Source organism: Oncorhynchus keta, chromosome 1 (assembly GCF_023373465.1).
Source record: "Oncorhynchus keta strain PuntledgeMale-10-30-2019 chromosome 1, Oket_V2, whole genome shotgun sequence".
NCBI classification, from domain to species: Eukaryota; Metazoa; Chordata; class Actinopteri; order Salmoniformes; family Salmonidae; genus Oncorhynchus; species Oncorhynchus keta.
The window spans coordinates 64,656,300-64,676,927 of NC_068421.1; the positions used below are offsets into that span (position 1 = coordinate 64,656,300).

The 20,628-nt window shown below is 45.4% G+C and overlaps 1 protein-coding gene across 1 annotated transcript in view; it reads right to left on the minus strand.

The window, feature by feature from the left end:
• The window catches only part of lrrc7 (leucine rich repeat containing 7), a 170,348-nt gene that overhangs the window by 118,168 nt on the left and 31,552 nt on the right, over nt 1-20,628 (minus strand). Inside the window, exon 2 of the mRNA XM_035781639.1 lies at nt 3,151-3,459. The gene's annotated coding sequence lies outside the window, so the exon portion shown is untranslated. The remainder of the gene's footprint in view (nt 1-3,150; nt 3,460-20,628) is intronic.

The following is a 20,628-nucleotide window of genomic DNA, read 5'->3' on the forward strand; positions in this document are numbered from 1 at the left end:
CATAAATAATGTATCAACTACACTCTTTGAGGTTTAACATGAGCGATAGAGGCTTTTTCCGAATGTCAGCTTTGAAGTATGAAAATATTTTTTTAAAGAAGAAGGAGCTTTAGACATGGGCATGGAAATGAACCTTGACTGGCATTATTCAAATGTCATAATATTCACGGCTGGTTGACTATGCCGACCATCATAGCACTACAGTGCTGTGTAAAGCAGAACATTCCCTGGGGCTCTGTCCCTTTCTCCACTGAGCCAAATCCACACTTGTCCATGACTATGTGGGAGTTGCTAGGGAAAACAAGAAAGCACTTTGAAAGATGAATCCAGATCAACAACGCTAGCCAGGGTCATGATGGGATGTGACTATCACAACAGACTAAAGGCAAGGTAAAAGTCAAAGCTTTTAGACCCCCTATTACTCCAATAACAGGATGTATGTAGTGAAGGGGTTCTGGATTGTAAAACATAGAGAATTATAGCACTTTCAGGAACAGACGATAATCGCTCCTCTTTGGGAAAAGTCGGCTTGGAGCCAGGAAGTCACCTCAGAGCCATTTCTCTTTCCAGGGATGAGAAATAGCAGTTAATCTCCTGATTACGCTGGTAGAACTGGTGAAGTGACCCTAAACATCTGTAAGGCTCTCCAATCAGAACCATGGCTCTCCTTCAAATCAAATTCAGCCAGGGATGAAATCCCATGGGTGACTAAAGTTGAACATGCCTGCATCCATAATACTGGGCCTTGTCAACAACCATAACGTATGGCATCCAAATATTATTATGTGTCCTTGGTCTCTTTCCATCTCTCTCCTTCACACTGTAGAGGAAGGCTCACAAAGACAGTCTGACAGTGCAAGCCCGCCCTGAAGATGATTGACAATTGTTAGGCTCTGATGCTATCTCCATGGGAACTGATTGGTAAGATAAATACATTGCACCAGAAAGAGCGGTGGCTCACCCAATAAGAGAGGAGCTGACCTCCTTTATGCACAATAAACCCAATCATTACTCAAACCTCATCACATGATTAAGCAAATTAAAGCCCTATGTTCATGACATTCCATTAGTCGTGTCATGTTTATTACCCACCTCATCAAACACTAATTATATGTCAGGTAATAATTAAATCATCAAACAAATTAACAGAGTCAATATACTGTATAGCCCTATTCTGATAATGTGGTTAGTGTTATTCATTGAGGATTATTATTCAGTTCATGAACTTCTGTGTAGACTATATTGAATGGCCTTGTATTCTAATGGTAAAAATACAGGGCTGATTCTAGGTTCTTATAGTTTATTGGCAGCTGAGCGAGAGGACTGTAAATGTGCCAGCCTCCTCTCTCCCTAAGAGGTTAGAAGAAAGTGCTAATGAGAACATCTGGTCAAATGGCTGAGAGCCAGAAGTGTTCCTGAGACACTCTGAAAGACACCTCTCAGCTTCGCTCTCCAAAGTGGAGCACATTCACTATTCACTGCTGTCATCATTCAACTGCACTTTAGTGGAATGGACATATAATTGCAATGCATTACTACTGTTGATTATATATCTCACATATTAAGGCCCTTGATTTGATCTGTCTCATAAGACCCCTGCTCATTATTTATCTCACATATCAAGATCAACACTTTGTGGACACAGCTCAAAGATACAAAAAATACAAACAGAATACAAGACAACATTTAATATTCTGCAGCAATGGTTGATAAAAATGTTTGATCTGGCTACAGCAAACACAAGTTCTATTTGCTCCAGTTCTTAACACTTGGAGCGTGAAGAAACACATGATTGTACTGTCCAGTGGCACCACTTACTCTCTTCTCCTAATGACTCGACTCTTCTCTTTCACCAACCCAACAAACCCAACCCAACCCAACCCAACAAAGCAGCACAGCGATGTGTATTTGGCTTTTGGCCATAAAGATGGCATTTAAGACTAGCAAATATAGATTTTTTTATGACATTGGAATTACAGACATTTAATGTTACAGCCTGTTGGCAGAATGAGTGAGTCACGATTCCAATCTGCTATATTCAGACAGGCCTTCCTCTCAATCTGCCATATTCAGACAGGCCTTCCTCTCAATCTGCCATATTCAGACAGGCCTTCCTCTCAATCTGCCATATTCAGACAGGCCTTCCTCTCAATCTGCCATATTCAGACAGGCCTTCCTCTCAATCTGCCATATTCAGACAGGCCTTCCTCTTAATCTGCCATATTCAGACAGGCCTTCCTCTCAATCTGCCATATTCAGACAGGCCTTCCTCTTAATCTGCCATATTCAGACAGGCCTTCCTCTCAATCTGCCATATTCAGACAGGCCTTCCTCTTAATCTGCCATATTCAGACAGGCCTTCCTCTCAATCTGCCATATTCAAACAGGCCTTCCTCTCAATCTAGGTTTTGGCCTTTCTATGGAGTTTTTCCTAGCCACCGTGCTTCTACACCTGCATTGCTTGCTGTTTGGGGTTTTAGGCTGGGTTTCTGTACAGCACTTTGAGATATCAGCTGATGTACGAAGGGCTATATAAATACATTTGATTTGATTTGGATTTGATTTGAATCTGCCATATTCAGAAAGGCCTTCCTCTCAATCTGCCATATTCAGACAGGCCTTCCTCTCAATCTGCCATATTCAGACAGGCCTTCCTCTCAACCTGCCATATTCAGACAGGCCTTCCTCTCAATCTGCCATATTCAGACAGGCCTTCCTCTTAATCTGCCATATTCAGACAGGCCTTCCTCTCAATCTGCCATATTCAGACAGGCCTCCCCCCCTGCATGTCTCCATAGATCATTATCACTGCACTATATCCAGCTGTGGTCAACCTCTCCCTGGAGGGAGGCCAGAAGTTAAACAATTGTATTATTGGACCCATATCCAGGCTGTGGTACACCTCAGTGAGTCCATTACATCAGTTCATTCACCCTTTTACTAGACCTTGTTCATCACTCAAATAGAGGATCCAGCTGCACTCCGATGACATCAGAAGAGTCACCCAGGCCTAGCGACAGGGTCAGTAAGTCTACAGCACTGGGAGACTACATCACTGCAAAATGAACTCCCAAAACAGTTTCTGAAGCTCATTATAAAATTGTTGATCATACAAATTGTTGATCATAAAAAAAATATTTTATTACTTACCAGGGCAGACAGGGGACGGCCTTGGGTTTGTGTTGCCTATGTTGTCGGTTTAGCCAGGGTTAGTAGAAGGCCCCTGGATTTCACTGGTGGTGGATGGACACAGTCGCCCAGTGCATTGACCTGTGTTTGTTCTTGTTGTCCTGCCTCATCTTTGCCTCCCTGTCCGTGCAAATCCTGCAGGGCACTAGGCTCTGGAGAAGTCTCTTGTTACATCCTCCATGTTATGTACATATGGCACTCCTGCCACTCTCCTGCTCTCAGTCCCAATGTGATGATGAATGCTTGTTACTCCTGAAGCGCCAATGATTCCTAAAAAAATGAATAAAAGGGAAGGGAAGGGACATCTTTAGTTCTGCTTCACAGGTTGCTCAAGTGGTCTACTGTTTTTCAGTTTGGTTTCAATACGAGAAAAGATTTCCAACAGCAGACACAGTACATTAAAATGTGTATTATTGTTATCTCTGAAAAGAGAATCATGGAGGGCTGTGGCACAAGAGAGATGAATTGAGGGCATGTTTAGTACATCATATAGCTTGCCATTAAACATATTCTCTAGTTGAAAGCCTCATGAAGAATCTGCCAGTGCACTCATGGCAATGTGCTTTATTTAGTGAGTGAAACATTTCCCTATTTTACTGAGGAGCAGGAGGACTCTGCTGCCTGCGATGGCCACACCATTCATGTCTTCAGGAATAAATGCTTTTAAACTTGAAAAGAGTGGAAAATAATGAAGCCCTTGAAAAAGGCATTTAGCAATTATTATATATCCCTGCATAGAAGGACTTATCCCACAGTTAAATGTTTCAAAACCAAGTATAAATTCTGCACTCAATGTTCTCATCAATACACTTCAACATCTCTGTGTTTTCTCCCAGAGTAGAACAAAACAGACCTTACATCATCACCCCTTAAGCAGAGAATGTAGATAGATTATGTTTATGTAAATTCACTGAAAGTTATTTCTGTTCTATGGCATGATTGCCTGTCATGGCAATCAAATCAACCCACTGTCCATATTGTGTCAATGCTAAGAGCAGAAGAGTATTTAAATCTGTAGCCATGGTGAGCTTGAGTCATAAGAACGCATGTTCATTAAACTATTGAGGCTATTTAGATGCTCAGTTAATAGAACAACCTAGATACCAATGCTGTATACCTCCTCAAAACAAGGCAAGAGCTCAATTTATTTTCTTAAAAACATCAATTTGTAAATGTGATCTACATAATGTTGTGGGGCAATGTGAACTCAACTGTGTTCTATTATCATAGAAGACTCTTAAATGTTTGATTTTTCAGCTGATTTTATATCATTCAACCCAGAGTCTTCCATTGGAGTGGTTGTGACTGTAATGTTAGCTGGATGGGCTGAGCCTCACTGCGAATAACTTACAGTAAATCACACTTCCCTGCTCTTAAACCATGGGGCCACAGAAGAACTAAACATACAGTACCCTCAGACTCAGAAGGAGGATGAGTGAGTCATTGGCATGAAATGGAATTGCGGGTATTAAACCCAAATGTGATTTGAAGGAGAGAAATACGTTTTGGCTGTGAGTGACAGCAGGCAGCATCAGTGTTGTGATGGAGACATGTCTATTTTCATAAGCTTTATCCTTGAGAATACCAAGCTCCACCTTACGGATTTATGCCCTTCTGTTCACATTCGTTTGGTTGCCATACCATGGATCTCCCTTTAGGATCTCCCTTTAGGATCTCCCTTTAGGATCTCCCTTTAGGATCTCCCTTTAGGATCTCCCTTTAGACTGCAAGCCAATGGCATGATCATGACTGTCCAGTTAAGGCTTGGATAATGAATTCCTCCTCATGGTTACCCCTGATCTCTAACTCAAATAATAACGCAGCGTCTAGACTAGAGGAAGGTCCACCAGCAGACATGCCATCATCCTCAAAGATATGTTACTTAAGAGTACCTCATTATGCACACAATGAATATCCTCAATTATTGAAAATAGATCATTATGAATTCATGTTTAATGATTGCATTTGAGTGGTTATCGCATATGACATTGACTAATACAGTATTCATGTAGCTCTCATGTAGATATTGTTCTGCTCGAGATTGGATATTTAACTTAATTAAAGTACTTACTGTAGCCATGTGTACTTTACTTATTCAATATTAAATGACATTATTTTCCATTTTATATTTCCCTTGTTGCTCATGTGTGCTGAATATGGGCTACATACACACCTGCATTTCTAAAAAAAAACAATGACGTGTCATTTTGTACTTTACAGTACACTTAAGGCCATCCCCAGGCATGACTCAGAAAGAACGCCCAAAACTGAATTCAACTACAAAGTGCTGTCATGTTAATCTTCTTCTCAGCCTCTAATACGGTTCCCTTTCAAACTTAATCAATCAAGTAAAGACAGGAAAATAAATACTAACTGTTCATAGTTTGAATGTCCCTGAGGCAAATGAGAGTATTTTCTCTCCTTAAAACAGAAATGTTGCTGCACCTATCAGTGAAAACGCAGAGGCATTTTCCTTATATTATATTGCATACATCCATTTTCTTTCTCGACACATTTAATTATCCTGTAAAATATTGTTTTTGTTATAATCAGCCAAGATGCTTTTTGGAGTGTGATTCTCTCAAATGGGCTTCCAAAGTGGGCAAGTGTTAAATATTCCATATTAATGAGCCCAGAGAGGGCATCGCTTATTACAGAGTAGGCTGGGCAGCCTAAGGTGAAGATAAACTTAGCCTGATAGCATGTCATCTTAACCCATGGAGTCATGGTTTCTCCCAGTTTCACTATGCTGCATCAAAGCAGTCTGGTAAAGCAAGCATACAATATGTTAAGCAACAATACCCCTGTGTATTAACAGCTCATTCACCCTTCCCTTGAATATAATGTGTAACTCTCCCACCCACACAGCAGGTAAAGTGATGAGTAATCTCCTCTGCAGCTGTGCCCCAGCCAGGTAAACACTGTGTGCATAAAGATGACCACTCACACCAACCACTCTGCCCTGATGAGTAAATGTCACCTCCCACCCCCACCCCCACCACCACCACCACCACCACCGCATGTCCAGGTAAACAATGACGGGCCCCTTCAGATCCTCTCTGCTGCCAGCCTCGTGACTGGCAAGGGCAGCTTTATTGTAGTGAGTGGTGTTAGTGGATTCCCATGGCAGACGGGGGCAACCTGATGAAATAAGGCTGACGGTGGGGGAGCCACGCACAGATTGAAAGTGGTTAAATCACAGCTGGGTAGCCGTGCGGGCGGATCAATGGAAAGAAAGTATCTCTCCCTTAGTTCCACCAGTGAGCAGCATTTAAACATGCCAAGCTCAGACTCAATCACTTTACCTAATGTGCCTCATTCGTTTTAGGGTTGTATAGGCAGTAGCTGGGGGAGACACAGCACGCTTCATCACAAAATGTATTGTATAGCTCAGATGGTATAGTACAGAACATAAAGGGCAATTTGCAGCATTTGTGACAATTAGAGTGTTTGTGACAATTAGAGCAGAGCAGCCATCTTATATTTGAATATTCATTTTTAGATTAAAGCCAAATGTTACTAATTTCCCTTTCTCTTTTTTCTGACCAACTTTTTATGTATGTTTGTCAGTCAAAACCACATGCATGGTCATTGAGTAAGTTCTAACCCCCCCCCCTATAGTTGGTTAAAAGGGCTTACATAAGTTAGTTAGTGAGCGTCTGGATCTGTTGTGTATTTCCCACATAACACATGTGACTCAGTAGTCAGGTGGTGTCACTCAACTGAATGAATTTCATCCTCCCTCTCAGACGAAGTCAGTCACGATGGCAACCAGATTCACTTACAGTAGTACTGTAGCTCCAGCCACTCAACTCAATCATGTTAGAATCCTGACCTCAAGACAACTTCAGACCCAAGAGGCAGGCTGGCCACAGAGCCAAAATAAGCAACATACTGTATACCCTCTCTCTGAATGAGGTTGACAAAAACTGGAGAACACTAAATCTAATACAAGGGCATCAAAAAGGTTCTATGTGGGTGTATGTTCTATAGGTATCTATAGATTTCAAATGTAGGTAAGCTTTATTTGTGGTTAATGCTTGTGTGGAGTACTGCACTACACTGCTCCTCCACTGACTCTAACCAATGCACATAGGCCTACATTTACCAATAGTAATGTGAGCACAGTCAGCCGGACGGTGAGCGCCTCTAGAAAATTCTAATCAAATAGTTTATTGTTCACATACACAGATCTCAGATGTTATCACAGGTGTGGCGAAATACTTGTGTTTCTACCTCCAACAGTGCAGTAATAACAAATATTTGTATAACTAACCCCATATAGACAGAGCCTGTCGTTTCCAATGGGAGCAAAGTAATCATAGTGGTCAGAACAAGCAAGGAGGTGAGCCGAGCCAAGTACGAGCTAGTGAGATTCTATTGGCGCATTCAAGCATTCATTTGCATATTAACGTTAGAGAACTCCGACTCTGTGAATTGCTCGTGTGCAATAACTCAATTCGCCCTTGCACTCCTTCTAAACAATGCAGTCCATTCTGTCTGTTACAGAATTTAGTTTGCAGGGGGGTATTGCAATTGGGTAGCCAATTTGATTAGCTGTTCAGGAGTCTTACGGCTTGGGTGTACAGTCGTGGCCAAAAGTTTTGAGAATGACACAAATATTAATTTTCACAAAGTCTGCTGCCTCAGTTTGTATGATAGCAGTTTGCATATACTCCAGAATGTTATGAAGAGTGATCAGATGAATTGCAATTAATTGAAAAGTCCCTCTTTGCCATGCAAATGAACTGAATCCCCCCCAAAATTCCACTGCATTTCAGCCCTGCCACAAAAGGACCAGCTGACATCATGTCAGTGATTCAGGTGCGGGATCGGGGCACCACCAGTACAGAGCTTGCTCAGGAATGGCAGCAGGCAGGTGTGAGGTCATTTGCACGCACAGTGAGGCAAAGACTTTTGGAGGATGGCCTGGTGTCAAGAAGGGTAGCAAAAGAAGCCATTTCTCTCCAGGAAAAACATCAGGGACAGACTGATATTCTGCAAAAGGTACAGGGATTGGACTGCTGAGGACTGGGTTAAGTAATTTTCCCCTTTCCGATAGTTTGGGGCATCCGTAAAAAGCTTGTCTGGAGAAGACAAGGTGAGTGCTACCATTAGTCCTGTGTCATGCCAACAGTAAAGTATCCTAAGACCATTCATGTGTGGGGTTGCTTCTCAGCCAAGGGAGTGGGCTCACTCACAATGTTTCCTAAGAACACAGCCATGAATAAAGAATGGTACCAACACATCCTCCGAGAGCAACTTCTCCCAACCATCCAGGAACAGTTTGGTGACTAACAATGCCTTTTCCAGCATGATGGAGCACCTTGCCATAAGGCAAAAGTGATAACTAAGTGTCTCGGGGAACAAAAATTCGATATTTTGGGTCCATGGCCAGGAAACTCCCCAGACCTTAATCCCATTGAGAACTTGTGGTCAATCCTCAAGGGTGGACTAACAAAAACCCACAAATTCTGACAAACTCCAAGCATTGATTATGCATGAACGGGCTGCCATCAGCCAGGATGTGACCCAGAAGTTAATTGACAGCATGCCAGGGCGGATTGCAGAGGTCTTGAAAAAGAAGGGTTAAGACTGTAAATATTGACTCTTTGCATCAACTTCATGTAATTGTCAATAAAATATGTTTACACTTATGAAATGCTTGTAATTATACTTCGGTATTCCATAGTAACATCTGACAAAAAATATTTAAAGACACTGAAGCAGCAGACTTTGTGGAAATTAATATTTGTGTCATTCTCAAAACTTTTGGCCACAACTGTAAAAGCTATTTTGGAGCCTCTTTAACCGAGACTTTGACCGAGGTAGCAGAGAGAACAGTGTATGAATAGGGTGGCTGGAGTCTTTGACCATTTTTAGGGCCTTCATCTGACACCTCCTGGTATAGAGGTCCTGGATGGCAGGAAGCGTGGCCCCGGTGATGTACTGGGCTGTACGCACTATCCTCTGTAATGCCTTGTGGTCGGAGGCAGAGCAGTTGCCATACCAGGCAGTGATGCAATCCGTCAGGATGCTCTCGATGGTGTAGCTGTAAAACCTTTTGAGGATTTGAGGACCCATGCCAAATCTTTTCAGTCTCCTGAGGGGGAATAGGTTTTGCCCTCTTCATGACTGTCTTGGTGTGCTTGGACCATGTTATTTTGTTGGTGATGTGGACGCCAAAGAACTTGAAGCTCTCAACCTGCTCCACAACAGCCCCGTCGATGAGAATGGGGTAGTGCTCGGTCCTCCTCTAACGATGTACGCTGAGAGTCGGGAAGCAAGTTCAGGAAGTGAATACATTTAATAAATAAACGAACATGAACTAAACAAGAAACATGAATAGCGCACCGACATGAAACAGAAACAGAAACAATAACACCTGGGGAAGGAACCAAAGGGAGTGACATAAATAGTGCAGGTGAACAAGGAGGTGATGGAGTCCAGGTGATTGTCATTAGGCGCTGATGCGCATGACAGGTGTGCACAATAATAAACAGCCAGGTGACCTAGAGGCCGGAGAGGGAGCACACGTGACAGTACTCCCCTCCCCGACACACGGCACTAGCCGCAGGACAGCGACCAAAATGACGATCCCGAGGATCAGGAGTGGACTGGTCACCTCTGCTGAGGCGTGGAAACCTGTCGATCCGGCTGAGGAGCGGGAGCATGGCGACCTAGAGCGCCGGAGAGAGAGCATATGTGACAGTTCTCCCTCCCCAGCGCGCAGCTCCAGCCGCAGGACACCAACCAAATGGACAATCCCGGGGATCAGGAGTGGACTGATCGCCTCCGCTGAGGCGCAGAAACCTGACTAACCGGCTACTCCCCGGTTGCTTTGGCCGAGGCACGGGAACCTGTTCACCCAGCTGAGGCATTGGAGCCTATCGAGCCCGCTGAGGCATGGAAGCCTGTCGAGCCAGCTGAGGCATGGGAGCCTATCAAACCCGCTGAGGGTTGGGAGCCTGTCGATCCCGCTGAGGTAAGGAAACCTGTCGAGCCAGCTAAGGCAGGGGAACCCGTCGAACCCGCCGAAGCATGGGAGTCGGACAAACCGGCTGAGGCCTCCGTTGTAGCTCTGGTACTGACACCCGGACCCGACATCACCTCCAACACAAAAACAAAACAAAAAACACTCCCTGATGCTTCCCTTTGGTGAGGAGTTATTCTGTAAAGATGTATGCTGAGAGTCGAGAAGCAAGTTCAGGGAGTGAATACATTTAATAAATAAACAAACATGAACCAAACAAGAAACACGAATCACGCGTAACAGGTGTGGCGCAATAATTAGCAGCCTGGTGACCTAGAGGCCGGAGAGGGAGCACACGTGACAGTACTCCCCTCCCCGACACACGGCACTAGCCGCAGGACAGCGACCAAAATGACGATCCCGAGGATCAGGAGTGGACTGGTCACCTCTGCTGAGGCGTGGAAACCTGTCGATCCGGCTGAGGAGCGGGAGCATGGCGACCTAGAGCGCCGGAGAGAGAGCATATGTGACAGTTCTCCCTCCCCAGCGCGCAGCTCCAGCCGCAGGACACCAACCAAATGGACAATCCCGGGGATCAGGAGTGGACTGATCGCCTCCGCTGAGGCGCAGAAACCTGACTAACCGGCTACTCCCGGTTGCTTTGGCCGAGGCACGGGAACCTGTTCACCCAGCTGAGGCATTGGAGCCTATCGAGCCCGCTGAGGCATGGAAGCCTGTCGAGCCAGCTGAGGCATGGGAGCCTATCAAACCCGCTGAGGGTTGGGAGCCTGTCGATCCCGCTGAGGTAAGGAAACCTGTCGAGCCAGCTAAGGCAGGGGAACCCGTCGAACCCGCCGAAGCATGGGAGTCGGACAAACCGGCTGAGGCCTCCGTTGTAGCTCTGGTACTGACACCCGGACCCGACATCACCTCCAACACAAAAACAAAACAAAAAACACTCCCTGATGCTTCCCTTTGGTGAGGAGTTATTCTGTAAAGATGTATGCTGAGAGTCGAGAAGCAAGTTCAGGGAGTGAATACATTTAATAAATAAACAAACATGAACCAAACAAGAAACACGAATCACGCGTAACAGGTGTGGCGCAATAATTAGCAGCCTGGTGACCTAGAGGCTGGAGAGGGAGCACACGTGACACTCCTTTTCCTGTCGTCCACAATCATCTCCTTTGTCTTGATCATGTTGAGGGAGAGGTTGTTGTCCTTGCACCACACGATCAGGTCTCTGACCTCCTCCCTATAGGCTGTCTCATCGTTGTCTGTGAAATATCTGTCTCATTGTTCTATCTGTGGTAATAACACCTAGCAAAACACAACAATAATCCCAACATTTTAAATAAAGACATGAAGAAATATCAGAATGAGCAATGTCAGAGTACGGAATATAAATATATATTTAAAATTATATAGACAGTATGGACAGTATATGAATAGAAAATGTACAGCAGTAGTTATATTGCATAAACCATGACTAAAATACTGTATTTTACATTTACATTTACATTTACATTTAAATGTAAATGGTAAGGTAAGGTCTACACCTGAAATATAAGCATTTCACGGTAAGGTTGTTGTATTCGCCACATGTGACAAATACAATTTTATTTGATTTACATATAATGTGGTTAAAACTTCTTCGGGATCGGTGTCCCATCCACGGGACGGTTGAGCTAACGCAGTCTAATACAATTAGCATGACATCATGCAACAACAAATGACGTAAGTAACAAGAAAATTTCCCAGGACATAAACATATCTGACAGAACGCTTAAATTCTTGTTAATCTAACTGCACTGTCCAATTTACAGTAGCTATTAGAGTGAAATAATACCATGCTATTGTTTGAAGAGAATGCACAGTTTTGAACATGAAAAGTTATTAATAAACAAATTAGGCACATTTGGCAAGTCCTGATACAAAATTTCGAACAGAGATGCAATGGTTCATTGGCTCAGTCTTAAACTTTGCACATACACTGCTGCCATCTTGTGGCCAAAATGTAAATAGCAGCTGGGCTGGAATAATACATTATGGCCTTTCTCTTGTATTTCAAAGATGAAGGTACAAAATAACGGGGGGTTTTTCTTTGTGTTATCTTTTACCAGATCTATTGTGTTATATTCTCCTACATTCCTTTCACATTTCCACAAACTTCAACGTGTTTCCTTTCATATGGAACAAAGAATATGCATATCCTTGCTGTAGGGTCTGAGTTACAGGCAGTTTGTCACGTTCTGACCTTGAGTTCTTTTGTTATGTCTTTGTTTTAGCATGGTCAGGGCGTGAGTTGGGTGGGTTGTCTATGCTCCTTTTTCTATGTGTTTTTTTTTTGTTTGGCCTGGTATGGTTCTCAATCAGAGGCAGGTGTCGTTAGTTGTCTCTGATTGAGAATCATACTTAGGTAGCCTTTTCCCACCTGTGTTTCGTGGGTGATTATTTTCCGTTTCAGTGTTTGCACCATTCGGGACTGTTTCCGTTTTCATTTTGTTTCTCTTGTTCCTTTTGTATTCTGTATTCATTCTCATTAAATTAAATTATGAATACATACCACGCTGCATTTTGGTCCTCCGATCCTTCCTACTACTCCTCCTCAGAAGAGGAGGAAGAAAGCCTTGACACAGTTAGATTTGGGTATGTCATTTTAGGTGAACATTTTAAAAAGGGGGTGGATCCTTAAGACGTACCAAGGCCAAAACTGTTTAAAACATACATTTGCCTAACCTGATTTCAAAAGTGTGTTCCCGCGATTGCAATAAGAATTGTTGTGCAATTACATCAGTGCCATTTATGATGGGAGGATTTTTTTTTTATATGCGCATGGTCTTATTTCTATTACAGCATACTGCATGACTGTCACTCATATATCCAAGATGGCGTAGCAGTCGGACGTGTGTTTTGTCTTGTCCCGTCCCGTCCTGTCTGGTGTAAATATAGTTTTCCTCGTTTTTTTTCTGTATATATTTTGTACATATTTTAATCTCACTTTCCAACTATAGGCTGAATCTACTCTCCTGCAACCCGCATCACCCAATGTGGTACGGATCTGCTTTTTCTATACTTTAGAATAGGAAACCCCATCAGAAGCTAGCCAGCTAACTAGCTACTAGCTAGTACTCAGTTAGCCACTGCTAGCGGTCTTCAAAGCTAACAAGGACACCAGCGCGACATCAACCCAGAGCATATCAGACTGCTTTTTCTCTACCACATCTCCGGATTCCTACCGCGAGCTCTGAACCTTTACACCGGATCATCGCAACTAGCTAGCTGCAATCCGAGTGGCTACTCCTGGCTAACGTCTCTGTCCCAAAGCAAGCACCAGTTAGCCTTGAGCTAACCTCGAGCTAAGCCCCATCTCCCGACTAGCCGAAGAGGTCCAACAATACCTCTTTTGCCAATTGGCCTGGACCCTTTACTGCCGACACGGAGCCCCGCCGATCCATCACGACTGGTCCGCCGACATAATCGTCCGAGGTGGTTTCAACAGGCTTTTCCGTTGCGACATCGCCAAAGATCCATCTGCTGGCCAAGGCCCGCGAGCTTTCTGAAACGCTGTGTCTCCAGCTCACCTAGCGTACGAGAGCACCTGTAGCATACTCCTGGGCTACAATTACCCGGGCCCACGACCGGTCTGTCGATGTCACCGCATGAAGAGGAATAAACAGACTCACCCCATCGCGACGTCCCCCAAAGTTTAACTCTCTAGCCCTCGCTATCTCCCTGCTTGCTAATTCGGCCTGCTAACGGCTAGCTTGTCTAGCTCCGGTCCGCTAACTGCTACCTTGTCTAGCCCGGGCCTACGAACTGTTAGCTTGTTAGCACAGGCCTGCTAACCGTCTGAATCACCGCGTCCCAAACACTCTCTGAACCCATTTACTTTCTATCTCTTTTTGATTTTTATTTTGTTTATACCTTCCGGAAACCTGCCTCACCCACTGTAATACGGAATCGCTATTACTTTTAATTTTTATTTTATTTTTATGACTCACTCAAGAACCTCCAGACGCTAACCAGCTAACTAGCTACAAGCTATTTAGTCATTGTTATTTTTTTTTTTTAAACCTGGATAACACTCGCCAGTCCAGCTTCCCTGCCCATCCACCTCTGCCCCCTGGACACTGATCTCTTGGCTACATAGCTGACGCACGCTGGACTGTCCATTAATCACGGTACTCCATTCTGCTTGTTTGTTTTATCTGTCGGCCCAGTTGCCTAGTCAATGCCATTTTACCTGCTGTTTGTTGTGCTAGCTGATTAGCCTCGCCTACTGTTTTTAGCTAGCTTTCCCAATTCAACACCTGTGATTACTGTATGCCTCGCTGTATGTCTCTCCCAAATGTCAATATGCCTTGTATACTGTTGTTCAGGTTAGTTATCATTGTTTTAGTTCACAATGGAGCCCCTAGATCCACTCTGCATACCCCTGTTACCTCCTTTGTCCCACCTCCCACACATGCGGTGACCTCACCCATTACAACCAGCATGTCCAGAGATACAACCTCTCTCATCATCACCCAGTGCCTGGGCTTACCTCCGCTGTACCCGCACCCCACCATACCCCTGTCTGCGCATTATGCCCTGAATATATTCTACCATGCCCAGAAACCTGCTCCTCTTATCCTCTGCCCCCAACGCTCTAGGCGACCAGTTTTGATAGCCTTTAGCCGCACCCTCATACTACTCCTTCTCTGTTCCGCGGGTGATGTGGAGGTAAACCCAGGCCCTGCATGTCCCCAGGTACCCTCATTTGTTGACTTCTGTGATCGAAAAAGCCTTGGTTTTATGCATGTCAACATCAGAAGCCTCCTCCCTAAGTTTGTTTTACTCACTGCTTTAGCACACTCTGCTAACCCCGATGTCCTTGTCATGTCTGAATCCTGGCTCAGGAAGGCCACCAAAAATTCAGAGATTTCCATACCCAACTATAACATCTTCCGTCAAAATAGAACTGCCAAAGGGGGTGGAGTCGCAGTCTACTGCAGAGATAGCCTGCAAAGTAATGTCATACTTTCCAGGTCCATACCCAAACAGTTTGAACTAATAATCTTGAAAATTACTCTCTCCAGAAATAAGTCTCTCACTGTTGCCGCCTGCTACCGACCACCCTCAGCTCCCAGCTGTGCCCTGGACACCATTTGTGAATTGATCGCCCCCCATCTAGCTTCAGAGTTTGTTCTGTTAGGTGACCTAAACTGGGATATGCTTAACACCCCGGCAGTCCTACAATCTAAGCTAGATGCCCTCAATCTCACTCAAATCATCAAGGAACCCACCAGGTACAACCCTAACTCTGTAAACAAGGGCACCCTCATAGACGTTATCCTGACCAACTGGCCCTCCAAATACACCTCTGCTGTCTTCAACCAGGATCTCAGCGATCACTGCCTCATTGCCTGTATCCGCCACGGAGCCGCAGTCAAACGACCACCCCTCATCACTGTCAAACGCTCCCTAAAACACTTCTGTGAGCAGGCCTTTCTAATCGACCTGGCCCGGGTATCCTGGAAGGACATTGACCTCATCCGGTCAGTTGAGGATGCCTGGTCATTCTTTAAAAGTAACTTCCTCACCATTTTAGATAAGCATGCTCTGTTCAAAAAATGCAGAACCAAGAACAGATACAGCCCTTGGTTCACTCCAGACCTGACTGCCCTCGACCAGCACAAAAACATCCTGTGGCGGACTGCAATAGCATCGAATAGCCCCCGTGATATGCAACTGTTCAGGGAAGTCAGGAACCAATACACGCAGTCAGTCAGGAAAGCTAAGGCCAGCTTCTTCAGGCAGAAGTTTGCATCCTGTAGCTCCAACTCCAAAAAGTTCTGGGACACTGTGAAGTCCATGGAGAACAAGAGCACCTCCTCCCAGCTGCCCACTGCACTGAGGCTAGGTAACACGGTCTCCACCGATAAATCCATGATTATCGAAAACTTCAATAAGCACTTCTCACCGGCTGGCCATGCCTTCCGCCTGGCTACTCCAACCTCGGCCAACAGCTCCGCCCCCCCCGCAGCTCCTCACCCAAGCCTCTCCAGTTTCTCCTTTACCCAAATCCAGATAGCAGATGTTCTGAAAGAGCTGCAAAACCTGGACCCGTACAAATCAGCTGGGCTTGACAATCTGGACCCTCTATTTCTGAAACTATCTGCCGCCATTGTCGCAACCCCTATTACCAGCCTGTTCAACCTCTCTTTCATATCGTCTGAGATCCCCAAGGATTGAAAGCTGCCGCAGTCACCCCCTCTTCAAAGGGGAGACACCCTGGACCCAAACTGTTATAGACCTATATCCATCCTGCCCTGCCTATCTAAGGTCTTTGAAAGCCAAGTCAACAAACAGGTCACTGACCATCTCGAATCCCACCGTACCTTCTCCGCTGTGCAATCTGGTTTCCGAGCCGGTCACGGGTGCACCTCAGCCACACTCAAGGTACTAAACGATATCATAACCGCCATCGATAAAAGACAGTACTGTGCAGCCGTCTTCATCGACCTCGCCAAGGCTTTCGACTCTGTCAATCACCATATTCTTATCGGCAGACTCAATAGCCTCGGTTTTTCGGATGACTGCCTTGCCTGGTTCACCAATTACTTTGCAGATTGAGTTCAGTGTGTCAAATCGGAGGGCATGCTGTCCGGTCCTCTGGCAGTCTCTATGGGGGTGCCACAGGGTTCAATTCTCGGGCCGACTCTTTTCTCTGTATATATCAATGATGTTGCTCTTGCTGCGGGCGATTCCCTGATCCACCTCTACGCAGACGACACCATTCTATATACTTTCGGCCCGTCATTGGACACTGTGCTATCTAACCTCCAAACGAGCTTCAATGCTATACAGCACTCCTTCCGTGGCCTCCAACTGCTCTTAAACGCGAGTAAAACCAAATGCATGCTTTTCAACCGATCGCTGCCTGCACCCGCATGCCCGACTAGCATCACCACCCTGGATGGTTCCGACCTTGAATTTCCCGGCATAAGGCGCTAGTAGATTCAGGCACGGCAGGGAATTTTATTGACCACAGTTTAGCGCATAGGTTAGGGATCCCCCTTGTTCAGCATGACAAACCCTTCCCAGTGCACGCCTTAGATAGCCAACCATTAGGGTCAGGGCTAGTCAGGGAGGCCACGGCTCCACTGGGCATGGTTACGCAGGAGGGTCATGAGGAGAGAATTAGTCTCTTCCTCATTGATTCTCCTGCATTTTCAGTGGTGCTGGGGATCCCCTGGTTGGTCGGTCACAACCCCAGGATTTCGTGGCAACAGAGGGCTCTCAAGGGGTGGTCAGAGGAGTGCTCAGGCAGGTGTGTAGGAGTTTCCATCAGTGCTACGACGGTGGAGAGTCCAGACCAAGTCTCCACAGTGCGCATTCCCTCAGAATAGGCCGATTTGGCTATCGCCTTCTGTAAAAAGAGGGCGACCCAATTACCACCTCATCGACAAGGGGATTGTGCGATAAATCTCCTGGTAGGCGCTGCACTTCCCAGGATTCACGTGTATACACTGTCACAGGAGGAGACGGTGGCTATGGAGACATACATATCTGAATCTCTGGGGCAGGGGTACATTCGGCCCTCCATATCACCTGCCTCCTCGAGTTTCTTTTTTGTGAAAAAAAGGAGGGAAGCCTGCTTCCGTGCATTGACTATAGAGGTCTAAATTTCATCACGGTGGGGTACCCGCTACCTCTCATTGCCACGGAGATTGAGTCATTTCACGCTACACGGGAAAATAGCATGTGTCTCTGGTGCACAAGGTACATGGGTGACTGTTGGAGCATGACCTGTACGTCAAGGCTGAGAAATGCTTGTTCTTCAACAGGCCGTCTCCTTCCTTGGGTATCGCATTTCCACATCAGGGTTGGTGATGGAGTGTGACCGCATTGCAGCCGTGTGTAATTGGCCGACTCCAACCACGGTAAAGGAGGTGCAGCGGTTTTCCAACTACGTCCCGGAGGTTTATCCGGGGTTTTGGGCAGGTGGCTGCTCCCATTACGTCACTGCTGAAGGGGGGGCCGGTGCATTTGGGGTGGTCGGCTGAGGCGGACAGGGCTTTTGGTCACCTGAAGGCTCTTTTCACCTCGGGCCCCGTGCTAGCGCATCCGAATCCCTCTTTGGCATTCATAGTGGAGGTGGACGCGTCCTAGGCTGGGATTGGAGACGTGCTCTCACAGCGCTCGGGTACGCCAGCGAAGCTATGACATGGGGGATCGGGAGCTGCTGGATGTCGTCAGGGCCCTGAAGGTGTGGAGACATTGGCTTGATGGGGCTCAATACCCTTTTCTCATCTGGACTGACCACCGTAATCTAGAGTACATTCGGGCAGAGAGGAGACTGAACCCTCGTCAGGCAAGGTGGGCCATGTCTTTCACCCGATTTAGGTTCACCATCTCCTATAGACCAGGCTCCCAGAACACTAAGGCAGACACACTGTCCTGACTATATGATACGGAGGAGCGGGCCATTGATCCTGCGCCCATCCTCCCGGCCTCTTGTCTGGTGGCACCGGTGAGGTGGGAGGTGGACGCAGACTCACACGTCCACACCTTTCCCCTTTGTTTGTGGACTTCAACGCACATGTAATGATGGGGCGGTGAGTCAGAAGCAGGTGCAGGCAAAAATGTAATATAAAAATATACTACAAAACACGATGATGCCTGGGGAAGGAACCAAAGGGAGTGACATATATAGGGCAGGTAATCAAGGAAGTGATGGAGTCAAGGTGAGTGATGACACGCAGGTGCATGTAACGACGGTGACAGGTGTGCTCCATAACAAGCAGCCTGGTGACCTAGAAGCCGGAGAGGGAGCACACATGACAGCACAACACATCAGCTGTATGTGACCAAGCAAAAAAAAAATGTTTGAAGCCAAACTATGTCATAACCGCCACAAAGCCTACATCGTTGTCCCCATATTAGCTAAAGTAACGTCCTAGTCAACATAGCTAATAGAATTAATGCTTTGTAGTAACATTAGTGTATAGTCAGTAATCAGTTTAGCAGTTACACCACCAATAAATGACAATAAATGAATAAAGCCAAAAGCTTACCTTGACTTGGAAGAGTTCCAGTGTTGTGTTGGATAGTCATAGCCAGCTAGCTAACATAGCATCCCTCTGTTTGAGCCTGGTGTTTGAGTAGGCTAAACTAGCCAGCTGCATTTGCTAGCTAAGTAAGTGAAGTGAAAGTGAAGAAATTACAAAATCTCTCTCCTCTCTCATGCTTCTCCTTCAATTTTGAAGAAATTAATTTGTTCAAAACTGTTAAACTGTTCAACTGTCATCTCCAAACCAGTGTTTTGTGTAAATATGATTATTTTGGTCATGAAGTCAATCTCGTCTGAAACAGAGTTTGGAACCTCACAACGAGTAAATGAAGGTTGGGTTTGGATTACAATTATGTCAACAAATCATACCCCCTTTTGCCAAGCTCCACTTGCAAATTAACCCTCCTCCCACTTCACTTCTCTTCATTGAGGGGAGTCGATTAATTGGCATAAGCCAGGTGCTCCGTTCACAGCCCATGGCGAAGTCTTGTCTTCACATATCATGATATCTGAAGTGAAATAGAAAGGTGAATGCAGCAACCAGGTGGGTTCCACCATGCTAATCATAACCACCATTGATAATGTAATCAGTGCTCGGTGTGTGTGTGACCGACCAGTATCTTTGATGAGGGGCCAGGAGATGATCTCCACTGCCATGCCCATCAATGGGGCGCTGGCAAAGCCCTTACCTCCAGCCTCACCTTTTGCCTGCTCGCCAACGGTCGTCGATGGGGAAACCAGAATTAGGTAGGTTTAATCGGACTGGTTAAAACTTCAACATAGTATATGTCTGTTTGTCAGAGATCATCTATCTTAATAGAACAGTGACTATGGGTGTATTCGTTCACAGATGCATCTATGGTGCCAGCACTTGTTAGACTTGCAAGATGATGTGATGGAGCCCTAACCGACAGACAGGCTTGACACTGATGTCTGAATGGAGAGAGACCTGGCACTCTGCATAAAAATGTTAATTTCACTAGTATTGTCTTTTTTTATTATTTAATTGAATTGTATCAGTCAATATGGGGAGGAAAAAACCCTGTGTATTCTGCACCAGTATCAGGGAACTCCTGTTGTATATGGGACACCAAACGGGAAGGTGTGACCACTGTGACATGTTTGCCAAGGTAGCCCCATTGCCACCACCAAAATGCCGATAGGCACAGTATCTGTATCGGCTGGGAATGACAATCAAAGGTGAAAGGTGCACAGCGTTATATTAACAGAACACTGCTTCTATAGTATTATGTAAAGGGTTGTTTATACTACATGGACCTGTTACAACATTTGAAAGATATCACAACTCTTATTTTAGAATATCTACAGATAAATGTCTACAAATCTACAGATATGTCTTGGTGGTGGCAAGGACACATCCAAGAAAAACCACATCAAACCACACCCC